We start from the raw sequence: 13,166 nt of genomic DNA, 5'->3' as shown, positions 1-13,166 counted from the left end.
AGCAAATAAAAAACAAAGTAATTATCAAGTTTTAAAAGCAAGATAACGATTTTTACACAAGAGTGTAAATGATTTATTCTTTGAAAAAAACACCTTTGCAATGTTTCACCTTTACACTTGATGAGTGCATTTTCACATAAGAAAAAAAACAAGAGGTCCTGATGGACTTTATAGCTCATCTGGATAATAAAACAACCATGGGAAAGTGTTCTTATTACATAGAAACCCTCCAATGGTACAGAAATTGAGCAGAAGGATTTTAAAGATTTAAATCTCAAATTCCCCTATTACGCCCTGCAACTCTGCACCAAGAGGGGCCACACCAACTGTTTTACACAAATCTAGTCCCCTTTGCCCATTTGGGATGCTCCAGGACAAATAATAGGATAAAATGCCTTCAATGGTACAGAGGAAGGATGCTTTTGAAGACAAAAATCCCTATTTTGGGCCAGCCCCTCTGCACCCAGATGGGCAATACCTTTTGTTTATACAAAATTAAGTCCCCTTTGCCCCAGGATGCTCAAGGACAAATTTAGTCAAAATCCATGAAGCTGTTCAGGTTGAGGAGCGTTTTAAAGGAAAGTTGACATGCGAACAGACAACGGACTCCGTGATCGTACAGCATAAGCTCACCATGGTCCTTCGGACCACGGATGGGCTATAACCATTACAGCCGAAAATCTTGTACTATATGTTTAACAACACTTTTCAATGAAAAGGTGTATCAGTTTTGAAGTCAATCTGATGCTTGGATTATAAGTTATGCCCATTTCTAAAACTTCACAAAATTTTTTCTTTTTACCCCAAAGAGACCATTTCCTTTCAATCTCTATTTCTTAATCGAAATGTACATCTCATGCCACTGCTGCCTACTGAAAAGGAGAATCAGCGACAAAGTCAAAGGCGAGAAAAACAATACTAAAGTCATTTACACTTTATATGATATAGTTTATAACATCATCCCATCTAACTTAATATCAAATTTACATTTTTTTTATAAATTATACAAATTACCTTATTCATAAACTTTGGAAAAATAAGATATCAAACATAACTTTTACACTTTGCACATCATCACTTTTTCACCTCATACAAATTAAATATACAACCAAATTTAATTACACTACTATATAGCTAAACAACCTGGAACAGGTTATTTATAACACTACCCTGGAACATGGTATAAAGTTAGTAGCTAAACAACCTGGAACAGGTTATGTATAACACTACCCTGGAACAGGGTATACAGTACTATATAGCTAAACCACCTGGAACAGGCTATGTATAACAAGCCCCAGGGAACAAGGTAAACAGTACTTTAATAACCACGAACAGGTTATGTATAACAAGAGACTGGAACAGGGAATACAGTACTATATAGCTAAACAACCTGGAACAGGCTATGTATAACAAGACCCAGGGAACAGGGTATACAGTACTATATAGCTAAACACCCTGGAACAGGTTATGTATAACAAGCCCCAGGGAACAAGGTAAACAGTACTTTAATAACCACGAACAGGTTATGTATAACAAGAGACTGGAACAGGGTATACAGTACGATATAGCTAAACAACCTGGAACAGGTTATTTATAACACTACCCTGGAACATGGTATAAAGTTAGTAGCTAAACAACCTGGAACAGGATATGTATAACACTACCCTGGAACAGGGTATACAGTACTATATAGCTAAACAACCTGGAGCAGGTTATGTATAACAAGACCCAGGGAACAGGGTATACAGTACTATATAGCTACACAACCTGGAACAGGTTATGTATAACAAGTCCCTTGGAACAGGGTATACAGTACTATATAGCTAAACCACCTGGAACAGGCTATGTATAACAAGCCCCAGGGAACAAGGTAAACAGTACTTTAATACCCACGACCAGGTTATGCATAACAAGAGACTGGAACAGGGTATACAGTACAATATAGCTAAACCACCTGGAACAGGTTATGTATAACAAGTCACAGGGAACAAGGTAAACAGTACTTTAATAACCACGAACAGGTTATGTATAACAAGAGACTGGAACAGGGTATACAGTACTATATAGCTAAACCACCTGGAACAGGTTATATATATATGTTTTTTTTGTATATATCGTATATACATAAAAAAGAAAAACAACTGATGACGGAATTACTTTTTACACATCAGCGCCGCTTTTTTTTTTAGCGCAATTGTTTAGTTTACGTAAAAATAAAATAAATCTTTAACTGTGCATGTACAACGTGTTTGTCTACTTTTTTAAATTAAATTATAAAGAATGACCAAGATTTTGTTTTGGTTTATACGGTATAGAGGGAACATGGTATACAGTACTATTATATATTGTTGAACAAAGCCATGACGCCAACCAGACATTTGAGGTCGCAGCAGCCGAAGAGATCGCGGAGACTGCCGAGTAAGTCACGAATACTGTTACACATGCTACATACGTGCATAATAATCTAAGTATATCACAAAATGATCTGTTACGCTTTACTTGTCTTGTAATTTTACAACTTGGCTTTATGTTAAGTAATTATTCACGAATACATTTTATCTCTTAACAGGCTGAACGCTTCTTTTGATGTCAGGAACATCAGTGGGATGGACGACGACACACTAGATGGGACTTTTGATCTCCCCGATCGTAAAATGATAAATTGAATGCTAACTTAATTTAAAATCCAATCAAATTGCATATCCCGATTTAAAAAGTAGGGCCGTTTCAACTAGAGCCGTTTTTACAGTAGGGGCGTTTTCACTAGGGCCGTTTCTACACTGCGGCCGTTTTGACCTATATTCCCTGGAACAGGTTATGTATTTAAACCCCAGGGAACAGGGTATATAGTACTTTAATAACCTAAAACAGGTTATGTATAACAAGAGACTGGAACAGGGTATACAGTACTATATAGCTAAACAACCTGGAACAGGTTATGTATAACAAGCCCCAGGGAACAGGGTATATAGTACTTTAATAACCTGGAACAGGTTATGTATAACAAGAGACTGGACAGGGTAACATATGTAACTGTACAACACTTAATAACCTGGAACAGGCTTAGTATAAAAACCATGGAACACTATACACTAGTAATCTTAAACATGGACTACGGTCAATCACTTAAGCATGGGTTAAAATGAGCTACGGACCAAGCATCACCACTTTGGGCTTTTGGTTAATATCAATATTTTTAAACATTTGACCCCTGTTACCTTGAAAGTGAGACAATGTCATTGATTTGAACAATATTTTGTCACCTATCATCCAAACATGCATCAACCCATGCTTACGATACATTTGACCATTTGACATTGAAAGTAGGACAAGGTCATTCATAAGAACAAACTCAGTAGCCCTTCATCCCATTATGGTATTGGCGAAATTTCATCACCCTAGGCCTATTGGTTGTTGAGAAGAAGTTGTTTGAATAAGAAAGCTGAAGCCGGCCAGACAAACGGAGAACAGTCTGCTATGGCATAAGCTATCTTGGCCCTTAAGGCCCTTAAAGCTAAAACTGATGAGGCCTATATAAAGAAAAATAATGACAGCTTAAAGTTTTATGTTACATCTTTGCTAAATTAACATATGTATAGTATACACATCAAAAGTGTACACAAGGAGTATACATTTATAGTCATGCATCTACATACATTGTATACATCGTGACAAGTTCACAAACTACCATTCATAATTTATAAATGAAGAAAAATTGTGACATGAACAAAGGATACACTGGCAAGTTCACAGTATTAAAATTTTATGTTGCCAGGTATGATTATGTAATCTATATATAATACAGAATACACAATATCAATAATATGTTTTTATAATATATCATAAATGATTATGGTCTATACTCAATTTATTCTTCATTTACAGATATTCACAATTTTCAAATATTTCAAGATTCCCTAATGTACTAAGCTGTGTGGATGGCACACTTATCAAGATTCAGGCACCACATGAAACTGAAGCTGATTTCATAAACAGAAAAGGCTATCACTCATTAAATGTACAGGTACCGGTGTAAATCAAATTCAAAATAATTTAAATTCCCTTGAGAATATGGTCAACATTCTATAACATAAAACAGTCATTAAATAAGGAAAGCTATGTGTGACCAAAATCAAACAGTTTTTAAATTGTGTATGTTGTTTAGGTGATGAATATCTGCAATATATGTCTTGCATGATGATAAAACTTTACAACTGAAATTTATTTCCTCTTTATGTTTCTTTTAAATGGAATATACTTTCTTAATGCATATGTGAATAAAAACTATGTCAATGGTTTTTTAGATGGCATGTGACTCCAGGTACAGGATCACCAATGTGGTGGCAAAATGGCCATGATCTGTCCGTGATGCTAGAATCTTCAGAGGGTCACATGTCTCCTTTAAATTTGAAAATGGCAAGTAAAATAATCTTTTGAAATACAGAAGTAAAAAGTTAATAGTGCTAGACATAAAAATCTGTTTTAGCATTGGGTTATATCTATGACTTCTTTATACAACATGTCCGTTACCATAATTGTTTTTCTTTAATTTCAACATCAACAATAGTTGAACTACAAAGTTGTGTACCGAGAACCACTGACTTGTTATTATGTGATGTCATCTATTTAAATCTTTCTTGTTACTAGCACGGGTCAAATCATGTTTATATTGCAAATCTGCAATTATGGACGTTCTTTAAACTCCTTTAATTTCTATGATATAAATTGTACTTGCATAAAGTGAAGCACGTCATAATGAACTACTCAACCACTAGTTAATTATATTTACTAGTAATTGATTAACAGTAAATTATAATTAAAATGTCCTGTCTGAAATCAATGAGCCATTAAGTTTAAGCTTACTTACTCTGAAATATTTATACATTACAGGTAATTATGATGGAATTTTACTAGGGGGCTCTGTATACCCTTGTACAATGTTTCTTATGACACCTTACATCCATCCATCTACGCCATCACACATCAGGTTTAATGATGCTTTATGCCAGAGCAGAGTAAAAATTGAACAGACATTTTGAATTTTGAAAAGAAGATTGGCTTGTCTGTCACTTGGCTTGCGTGTTGAGCCTATGAAGGCTACCACCATAACGTTGGCCTGTGCTGTTCTGCACAATATTGGAATTGACAGGAATGAAATTATTGGTCAACCAGAAGAATACGAGGAAAGTAATGAAGATGGTTGGACCTGAATGAATAATGAGGGCAATGGGAACGCTATGCGTGACCATATCAGATCAACATATTTCCTGTGATTTTTTATGAAAATATATCTGAACAGAACTGAGTATAGTTCTACTGGTTAATACAATTTTTAAAGTTACCATTAATTGTTCATAGGGAGTATACCTAACTATGATTTTATGAAGAACCTTTCATTACTGCTGAATTCACTCAATTGGCTACATGTATATAAAACAAACAAAAATAGCCATGAAGAAAGAGAAGACCTATGCTTCCGATTTTTCTTCATACAAGAGATCAAATGCCTGAACAGTTTGAAACTGATTCCTCATTTCTGTTCCTTACCAATTTCTGTCTTGATTTTGGTCTTCTCTTTTTATTTCCAACTCCAGATTTTCTTCCTCAAGCTGGTCACGCTTACCACTGGTATTAATATGCTGTGCATGCTGTCTCTTCAGATTTCTTTTTGAAGTACCTGTGATAAAATAATCTATATTATAAAACTGTAGTGTTACTGGTCTTTGTAGTATGTGTACAGCACACAGCATTCTTCTAATTCAAACAGATATATGACCACAAATATTAAATGAGTTTTATTCCTTATGAAATGTAGAAAATGGTACCCTCACAAAGACCATTTATTGAAAGCTATGCTTCCAGGTTTCTACAATGATATTAAAACGGTTCTGTTTTAAGGTCCAATGACTATTCTGCTACTTATCATCTTCATATGATGTACTTCATTTGTGTGAATTCATTCAAATCAAGATGAAAAGACCAATGGACAAACAGTGCATTCCTACATATTTTTGAAGTTAACAATCCCTACCCCAGCAAATTTGAATAGAATTAGAATAATTTGTTATAAATCACATTCTATCCTATTGTTCTTATATGGAGAAATAATGAGCAGTTTCATACTCTGGTGATAGTTTGGTCCCTCAATTTCTTTCATCAACGCCTGAATTCGGTCTCTTGAGATATCTATAAGGAAAAATATAAAATGTATTTTTACACTTTCATCTTAAAATTAAGAAATACTAGGCAATATGATATACAGTTACGTTATTGAAAAATGATGTGTTTTGTTGATTACTAGTTTGCCTAATTTTAAAATACCTATGAACATGATAAACAAGCAAAAAGTAAATGTTTATGAAAGATTGCCTTCTTAAAAAAGAAAAAAAATAGGTGACTTGACATCATTGCTTAGCTTCATGAAGTGTCACATTAGAGAGGCATGTATAGTGCATGATTTTGACACAACGACTGCTATCTTCATTATGTGATTCATATTCAATTAACATACAGTGTAACCATAAAAAGTAAAACAGATAAAGTAACAGTACCTGTTAATATGATCCTGTCAGTGGTACCAGTACACCTCGCTGACATTTACGTATCATCTTCATCTTCTATGAAACATGAGTACAGATTTCATTAAGAGATTACTTATTCATTATTAAATATTTTGCACATTTTCAAATAGACATGAAATCAGCCATGATTAATTCTATAAACTTTTCATTACTTTTAATCACTGGTACCATATTGTGGATCAGGGGATTCAATAGGATTCCAAGTTGTGTTTAACAAACACAGAGTAGGCATTAATGTCAGTACATTTCATAGTGATGATGATCATTACCATTCTTCGTCTTTTTTCATAAAAGTAGCCAGTGAATATCTGTAGCAGGAGAGCGTTTTAACCAGCTACTGGCTACAAATTTTAAAAAAATGTGGATTAAAACACTTCCCAAATTGCAAATTGTAGGGAATTTAATTTTTGTTTTCCATTCTGAAAACTTTCTGGTTCAAGTGGAGGCTCAATTAGATACACCACCACCACCACTCCCTTCTCTGTCACCCTGCATTGCTTGTGACATTTGACCCTTTATCCTTGACCAATGGCTGTATAAAACCCCAAAAGATTAAGGTTATTCCTTAAATCAAATCTTATCTTATATTTTAATAGACATCTATACTACTCTGTACCTGTTAAGTCCACTGCTTTGGTCTGTGGGAGAAATGACACATTATTTTCAAAATTGTCATCTGTAAAATACAAATGAAGATGTATATATTCTACTTGATAAATATTACATTTTTGAGATGATGATGATGATGATGATGGTAAAACATCATCTTAAATAGATATATAACGTTTACCTCATTTCACAAAATACTCAATAAAGTTATTTTTTATATCAAATTAAAATTACATGTACCATATCATAATTTTCTTTAACATGGGTTTCTAATCTTTACATCTTAATTGGTTAGTATTATGCCAGTCCTAAAAAATCACCAATGCATAATTATGCCTTTTTGGTTTTTAAGATAGGTTAATATACTGTTTTAAAAGGAATTTGGAAATTAATAATGAAATTTATTGATAAAGGAGTGTTGACAATAATAATGTGTTTGTGGTAATAATGAAAGGTATGCACCTAGAATGACGTGATAAATGGTAATTTGTATAAAGATGGAAAAGTAGAGGTTATAAAAAACTATACTTTATGTATGTATGTTTGCATGTATGTAAATATGTGTGAACATGTATGTGTGTGATTCTGTAAACATTCAGTGTAATGTAAATTTTCTTTTGAAAAAGAAAATTATAATAAAAATTCTACAATGTAATGGATCATCATCATCTTTTGTTTCATTTTATCATTTCATACATTAAAAACAAAACAACACGGTCATTTTCTGGTTAACCTTTTGTGTTCAGAGAGGTTCTTTACCCCACTATGTTGGGTCTGCCATCATGGCTATCAATACAAACCTGTTCACATGGTGAAGGCTCTGGTGCTGGACCACCACCTGTTTTTGGCCTTTTTAATTCATCAAGCTTGCCTCTTACTGTGAAAAAAACATAAAAGTAGTAGTATTTGAATGATTTTTTGCATGTTAGACCTTACTCTTTATACATAATATATGTTAAGGCAAAGAATTTGAAATTTAAACTGACCGAATGTACAGTTGTATATCGTATCTTGTATTGAGATAAGAAATTTTGTGTTGCAAAATATAAATTACAGTATGGATCAACAGAATAATCTCAAGTCATAGGACCATCATATGCATGCTACTTACCTGGTAGAAATGAAATCAGGTGAATGCATAACATTAACAAATATACCAATTTGCACATTAATGGACAGTTTCAGGTAGGGGACATAACAGCAAGTCCTACAGTAGTTCTCAAAACAAAAGCTTTAAACTTTTATTGTTACTAGTGGTAGCCCGATATCCCAAAATGCAGTGAATGTATGCATCGCTAAATTTAATATTTATTATTAATTTAAATAGATATAAATATTTGAACTTGATATTGCTTTGACATGTGCTACTCTACATCACCACTTTTCATGGTAAGACATATTTATGGCATTTATTTATGTTATTTCAAAGATATTGCGTTCAAAGACTTGGATGTGCATATGCATCTAAAATGTTTTCATTAAAATTGGTGTATATTTTGTATCCAACACTATAGTGAGCTAAATGCACTGACATGAAATAAAATTCTAGCCTAACACTGACAAGAGTGTTGAACAGAAACTGATGGGACATCATACTTATTTCAACATATGTGTACAGTGTAGAATTATTTTCACTATCTATTGGAGTATATCATAGAAACCTGGAGAGATGTTTATTATATATTTGAATTTACACAATTATATCTAAAAATCATTTCTTTATTCCATATTCCAACAATGATGAGGCATCAGTACTAGTACTGTACATCGTACAAATAGAGCAATTAATGACATGTACAGACTGTAATATAGATTAGGTTATGTACATGTATTGGTGAAAATATGTACCTCTCTGCTTGACGTTGCCATACTGCTTCTTTATCTGAAGTGTTGACCTTATTTCTACTCCAAGACTGAAAACAAATGGTTATAAGTGCTTTCTCAATAAATGCAATATTTAATTGGAAAAGAAAAAAGATCATGAATGAATGGCAAATCAGATTTTTGCAAGCCTTTAGCAGAAATTGCTAAAATCCCATATATTTCTTAAGCAATGAAGAATTGGCTTTAGCAAACTCAACGAATAATAGTCTTTGATAAATTTAACATTTTACTACTTTATCATTATAATTAAAAGTATTTATAAATTTGTCATCATCATAAATCCTTTTCTTTCCTTGTCTTTTTTTTTTACCCATATACCAACATCTAGAGATGATAGAATTAGAAGTCATATAAATCAGAAAAATCAAATGTATATTATTAACTTCATCATTTATTATCAATCATGAAACTTCAGAGTTTAGTTATATCAACTGGTCTAAACCTGACATAATCTTCTCCATTAGGTCTTTAGTGTTTCCCAAAGAAAAAAGACATCATTCTCACCTCCGAGAGAACACCCTGATCTATTTTACGGAGCGTGGAGATCGGCAAACTTGGAATGAAAACTTTTCAAAACTGATAAAATGTCTTCGTTTAAACAATTTATAGTGATATGAACTTTCCACATGATTGTTTAAAAATGATTGTGTTGATGTACGTTTCATTGGGAAATCAATAACTTCTATATTTACAAATAAATTTGACAAGAATAAAAGATGATCTAACAAACAGACAAATGGTCGTTTTCTGTCCCCACGATCTGTGCGCTGTAACCTGATCATCGAGGTGGCTAACAGGGGCACGCAACTACTAACTATTAACATTGAGCTTGTTAGATTTTCAGTCACTCCATATGGGTACGTTATCAGCTGGTTATATCCCAATACAGCTCACAGGGCAGGGGCACGCAGATTCTATTAGTATTGAGCTTGTTAGATTGTAAGTCACTCCATATGGGTACGTTATATAAAGGTGGTGATAAAGATAATATGAATAATTATAGACCCATATCTATATTGCCGCCTTAAAGAAGTGTTAGCGAGAGAAACCGTTACCGCGTCAGCTACGAAGCGAAAAGTTGCCAAATGGTCAAAGGATAACGCAAAGAGTATGTTACGGAAACATTATTGCAGGTGGTAAGTATCCAAGGAAGAAAATAACTCCCCTAACGGTGCATCTTTTCTTCCGGATAGCCGGTACAAAGTTTAATAAAGCTGAAATGGAATCGACAGAAATGCTATTTGAATATTGACCTTGCTAATATCTTTGTCTAGCTCATATGCACTTGTTTTGCTATGTAAATGGGTTTGTATCGGAAATAGTGTACTTCGCGTTTATATGTGTAACGCATCGCGTCTTGTGTTAGTTTGATTCAAAAACTTTGCATTATTGTACCGTTTCCCTCCGTTTTGTTTACCTACCCACCCCAACCCCCTCCGCCATTTGTGCATATACTGTATACTGTGACATTTTGAAGGAAATTTGGTCGGTTAAGGCGCACCGACGACTGACGGAATACGATTACTATAGTGACCATAATCTTAGAATGAGATTGTAACTGTCTTGTAGTTTGAAAGATTCATCAATAGTTTCTAACTGCTAATGATATATAATTACAAAGATGACGACACAAAACACGTGTAGCTGGACATTTCGTTGAGCAGGCATCCTGGAAGTGTTCCGTTCCATCATTTCCTGTAACATGTCTAAGTTAAAATGTACTGCATATCAATTACACTGCTCCAAAACCATTACAAATAAATAACAAGAAATTATATAGCACAAACAATATGATATGAATATAACATAATCTTTTTTTATAAATTCTCTGATATCTTAGGTGCATATTTCAAATGCTGTACATCATATATATTTATAGCGTACAAGATGTAGATAGTATAAGCATTAAGCGGTGATCCTGAAAGCCATTTGCAGCCATCTTAATTTTTCTTTTGCTAACCATTTTCCATAATTCCCTGAATGCAAAAGCCATTAATATTTTTCATAAAAGCATTTACCATAGCTTAAATAGTGTCAAAATACATGTCAACTCTGCTTTTGCCATCGTTAACTTCTTCATGCCAAATAACGTTGTGTCAATGAGTACGTTTTGCCTCAATCTCATTAAGACCTAGCATTATTCCACCATGGACAAACGACTACCTGAAGTAAATTTAGAATTACACAATATTGAAAAATTTCGCACCCTCTTGGTTCAATACAAGGGTGCCTTTTCCGAGTTCATCTTGGGATTTCCTTCACATAAACTTTTATATACGGACGTATCTAAATTCGAAGAAAGAGTTGCAGCAGCATGTGTTGTTGGCAACGTATCTTTTTCCTGCCGATTACCAAATACAACATCTATTTTTACAGCTGCAGCTACTGACGTTGGTCTGGCTTTGGATGAAATTGAAAATAATAAAATCAACAAAGCAATAATTTGTGCTGGCTCTTTGTCATTGACAAAATATTTAAAATAGGAATTTGAACAACATTCTCATACAAACATCGTCCATCGTATTAACAGACTTTTATTGTTTTGCCACTTGTTTTATTTGTATACCAGATCATGTCGGAATAAACGGAAGGTAGATAAAGCTGCTAAAGCAGCCCTTCACCTACAACCAAACTATGTAAAATAACACATTTTATTAAAACGAATTGGCACAATAAATGGTCTGAAGAATTAAACAGCAAGTATCTGCAATTAAACCTAATGTGGGTTCATGTGCAGCAATTAAAGCAGACCGCAGAGAGTAAATTATTCTCTCGCGACTGCGCATAGGCCATACCTACACAGCACATGGCTATATTTTGCGTAAGGAAGACCAGCCTTGTTGTCATGCATGCGACCAACCATTTACAGCCAAACACTTTATGAAAACACTTTTTGATTGAATGTGCTGATTTCAAACAAATACGTGACAGATTTTATGATGTACCGTCTATGAAAAGGTTATTCGATACAGTTTCTGTGCAATTAATATATGACCATTTACACTGTTGATCTTTACATTAAAATATGATATAGTCTGCAGCCCATCTGTTCGATATTGATGTATTTTTTTAATTCATTACATATTTTAAGCTATTAAGTTTTGGTTTGACAAGTTTATTGTCGTGAATGTCGTTAAACAATACAAAAACAAAATGAGAAACAAAACCTTACAGGAGTATTAATGTGCATTTGGTGCGTCATTATATTGTGTCTGTTATCACATGACTGTTCCCGTCACGTTGTGTCTGTTATATCATGACTGTCCTATTCACGTTGTATCTGTTATCAAATGACTGTTCCCGTCTTGTTGTGTGTATGATCGCACGGCTGTTCCCGTCACGTTGTGTTTGTTATCACAAGACTGTTCTCATTAAGTTGTGTCTGCTACTACATAACGACCATATCATGTTATGTATGTTATCACGTGTCTGTCCCATTAACGTTGTGTCTGTTATCACATGATTGTTCCCGTCACATTGTGTCTGTTATCACATGGATGCCCATATCATACTGTATCTGTTATCACATAACTGTTCTCGTCTCTGTGTGTCTATTATCACATGACTGATTCCGTCACTGTCTGTCTTTTATAACATGACTTATCCCGTCACGTTGTGTCTATTATCACATGACTGTTTCCGTCACTGTCTGTCTGACCTTAGCTGTTAATAGGACGTTAAACAAAATCAAACAAACTGTCTGTTATAACATGACTTTTCCATTCACGTTGTGTCTATTATCACATGATTGTTTCCGTCACTGTGTGTCTGTTATCACATTATTGTTCCCGTCACGTTGTGTTTGTTATCACATGACTGCCTATATCATGTTCTGTCTGTTATCACATGACCGCCCATATCATTATGTATCTGTTATCACATGACTGTTCCCGTCACGTTGTGTCTATTATCACATGACTGTTTCCGTTACTGTCCGTCTGTTATAACATAACTGTTCCCTTCACGTTGTTTCTGTTATCACATGTCTGTCCATATCATGTTATGTCTCTTATCACATGGCCGCCCATATCATATTCTATCTGTTACCACATAACTGCTCCCGTCACTGTGTGCCTGTTATCACATGACTGT

Source organism: Mizuhopecten yessoensis, unplaced genomic scaffold (assembly GCF_002113885.1).
Source record: "Mizuhopecten yessoensis strain PY_sf001 unplaced genomic scaffold, ASM211388v2 scaffold716133, whole genome shotgun sequence".
NCBI classification, from domain to species: domain Eukaryota; kingdom Metazoa; phylum Mollusca; class Bivalvia; order Pectinida; family Pectinidae; genus Mizuhopecten; species Mizuhopecten yessoensis.
This window is presented reverse-complemented; position numbering follows the sequence as displayed.